Raw genomic sequence first — 3,468 nt, forward strand, 5'->3', positions numbered from 1 at the left:
GGGGGGGGGGGGGGGGGCCAGCATCCCCCCGTCAGGGGCTGCAGCCGGAGCTTTCCCAAAAATCTCTTCTGCGAAGCCGGCGGCTCCCCGGGCTCAGACACATGGTGTCTCGTTGAAATGCAGATCGTTGGGGGGTATATGGAAGTCTTGGCTCCGAGGAGCTTCAGCTGACAGGCTTATTTGCACACTGGCTCTAAAATAACCGTGTAGGCTTTACATGACACCTTCTGTTGCTTTGGTGCAGAAAGGGGCTTTCAAGTGCCTTTCTCCGGGAGGGACGGGGTGGCCAGCGCGATGGCTGGGGGGATGGCTACGAAATCCTCCGTGCCCCAGCATCCCTGTGGCATCACCCCGGTGTCACCCGGGGCTTTGCCATCCCTCAGTTTGGAGGGACGAGGCCGTGGCAGCACTAAGAGCCGTGGTAGGTGCTGCAGTACCTTGGCACGCCACCAACTTTGGGATTCAGCTCGGGATCTGGTGGGGTTTGGGATGGAGCATCCCATCCCGGTGGCGCCGCTCGCCGTTCCTTATCAGCCGCTGCTCCGCCGCTCCCCTCCGATTGTCAAACACGAGAGATGCTTTCACTCCCATTCAAAATAATTTAAATAAAAATGTTGCTACAAAGTGGAATAATATCTTTTGATGAATGTTTTTAAAGCCCTTTAGGTTTTCATGGTAATTTGCAGTGTAAAATTATTTAGAGATAAGAGCCAAATTAGCTCTTATAGGCGGAGGTCGATATGTCCCGTTATCCATGCAAGCAGTGTTTAAATATAATCAGCCTTTACTCTAATGCAGCATAATTGTTCATTTGAAATAGCTTTTTTTTTTTTTTTTTTTTACTCCATTCAATGAGTCATTAAAATATTCAAAGGATAATGCAGTGAATTGGAAATGAATTTATCACATTATCCTGTGTACACTGTAGAGCATCAGGTAACTAGGCAGAGTCGGAACCAGTTTGCAGAGAAACCCAGTAAACAAGCCTTTCCATTTTGTATTCAGCGGGGGAAAGAAAAAGAAGGGAGAAAATACTGCCCTTCAAATGGAAAGCTTTCCATCTTTATTCCCCCTCCTTGGGGAGGAGGAAGGGGGAGGGAGAGAGCAGCAAATTTGTACTCCACTAAAGCCTCGCTGCTTTAACTTTATTTTTATCAAAATATGTTTGTAACAGAAAGTCGTTATGGAAACCAGTTCTGCCAGCCGGGAGAAATCCTGCGCCAGGCTGGAGCGAAGCGGGACCCACCGGGTGCTGCTGCCGCCCCGCTCGCTCTGCCGACCCCTTCCCCGAGCAGGGGGGTTTGGGAAACTGAGGCACAGAGGCAAGTCCGGGGTCAGCTGGGGCAAATATGTCAACACAGAGTTTGAGCGAGAGCCACCCCCACCCCACCACCCAACGTTCTGGCTTTTCTCCCCAGGGTGGGTGCTCTGGGCGCAGCCCCCCCCCCAGGCTGTGGTTGCTCCTGTGGTTTTGCAGAGTGGGATGGGGAGCCCGTGGGGTGCGGGACGGGGGGGTTTGGGTGCTGGGGGACCCCAAGATCCCTGCCTGGTCCCAGAGGTCCCAGCACCACCGTTGGTCCTCACCCGCCGTCCCTGCTCCTGCGGTTGCATTTGTCAAAGCGTTTCTCCTTGCCGGCTGATAAACAGGCTCCGGGTTGCAAGTGTCACCATAGAAACAGGTGCTATCTTAAGCAAACAAGGGCTTTATTAACCTTAAAAGTTACTGGATTTTTGCACGATTAGAGGCTGGGAAGGGAGCTGCGGGGGGCCGGGTGCTCTCCCACGCACCTGGCCCCGCACCCTGCAAACGTCCCCATCCCAAGGCAACACCGACACACGTGCTCTAAAGTGAACTTTTCCCCTGTAGCGTGTTTCTGCAGCACATGGTGTGGGGGTCAGGCTTATCCAAAATACTGGGATTTATTCAAAATAATAGTGGCTGTTAATTGACAGCTGCTCCTCACCTGCTGGGCGAGGAGGACAGACGGGCCGGGGACGCTTTTGCAGAGCACTTGGGATCCGGGCGCGTTCAGCTCCGGCCAGAGAGGAGAAAAATCTTGTAGGGGCAGGGAATGTGTTTTAGTGGGTTAATCGATGCGGGTGGGGATTAAAAAAAAAATCAGCTTTTGGGTATCCTGCGGGCAGGAGGGATCCCTGTTTTGGGAGATGCTGATCCTGTGGCCATCCAGCATCCGTGGTCCTGCGCTGGTGGGAGCCGCTGCCTCGCGGGGGGGACAGGGCAGATGTAGCTGTTGGTGCCGTGGTATTGTTCTTCCTCTCCAGGGCCTTTTCAACTCTACTTTTTGGTGATTAATATGAGGGTTTGAAAGGGAAAGAACAGAGAGGAATGTTGTTTTAATTGATGACTTGGCTCCTTGGAATAGTCAGTTCCCCGGTGTGAGTTTCTGTCGCTGCTTGTTAATGAAGCCTTTAATAATAAAAGAAAAAAAAAAAAAAAACAACTAAGGAAAAACAAAATAAGAGGTTGCTGCTGGGGTGTAGTTTTCTTTGCACTTCAAGTATCTTTGGTCCTCCATAGGCGTGTGGCAAGGTCAAGTCCCCCCAAACCGCCGGCACCGTGGCAGTGGCGGGAGCCTTGGCACTGCGGCGTTTGCCGGGACCCGTCGCCAGCCCCTGGGGCACGTGTTTCCCTAATGAGGTTTGTGTTGAACAGGTTTCCTGTGAGCAGGATCCCAAGTTGAGTGTCAACCACTATTATTCACGCTCTGCAAACAGATGGGGTTTAATTGCTGTTACTGTCAGGCTCTCTGCAAATATCACATGAAAAGGGCTTTTTGGCTAATTGTTTTAAAATAAAAGTTCAGAAACGATGTATAGAAATTATTGATCAAATGTGTTTTGAAGAGCAAACTGTCTATATTACCTTTAAAGGCAGACTTTAGTCAACAGCGTTAGGATCAGAGAGTGAGCGTAGGGTACAATGCCACCCTGGGGCCTGCGATGACCGAACAATACGAGAGCAAAAACTTACTGGTGTGGGAAAACCACCACCAAAGGGCAACTGGGCCCAGTTGTGGGCAAACAGAGCTGCTCAGCCGGGGGGTTTCTGGGGCAGCACTGGGGCAAAGCGCTGCCTTCCCTGGGCAGGGGGAAAGGGGAAGGGAAGGATGGAAGCCTGTCCTTGCGCTGCCCATTGACACCGTGGTCTGTCAGTCCTGGGGTGCTCTGTCCCTTCCCGTGCTCTGCCCGGGGGGGGGTGGAATTTCAGTCTGAAATCCAACCTCCCCCCCGCTGTGTGCAAGAGGGTTAAACCCACTGCTGCGTCCCCACAAAGCCCAGATGCCCGCCCGGTGGGAGCTGCTGCTAGGCTCTTGTGGAGCTGCCGCTTGGGCTTATTCGCACCTGCCTTGTAATTAATGCTCCCAGGTAATTACACTCCCAACCCCCCTGAAAAGCTGCCACTGAGCAATTCCCCCTGGGACGCAGCAGAAAAGCACACGGGGGGGG

The 3,468-nt window shown here is 52.6% G+C and overlaps 1 protein-coding gene across 1 annotated transcript in view; it reads left to right on the forward strand.

The window, feature by feature from the left end:
* Positions 1-3,468, forward strand: part of PEBP4 (phosphatidylethanolamine binding protein 4) — a 36,139-nt gene that overhangs the window by 32,212 nt on the left and 459 nt on the right. The gene's annotated exons all lie outside the window — the stretch shown is intronic.

The sequence above is a fragment of the Athene cunicularia genome, assembly GCF_003259725.1.
Source record: "Athene cunicularia isolate RWA chromosome 22 unlocalized genomic scaffold, athCun1 chr22_part1, whole genome shotgun sequence".
Taxonomy (NCBI): Eukaryota; Metazoa; Chordata; class Aves; order Strigiformes; family Strigidae; genus Athene; species Athene cunicularia.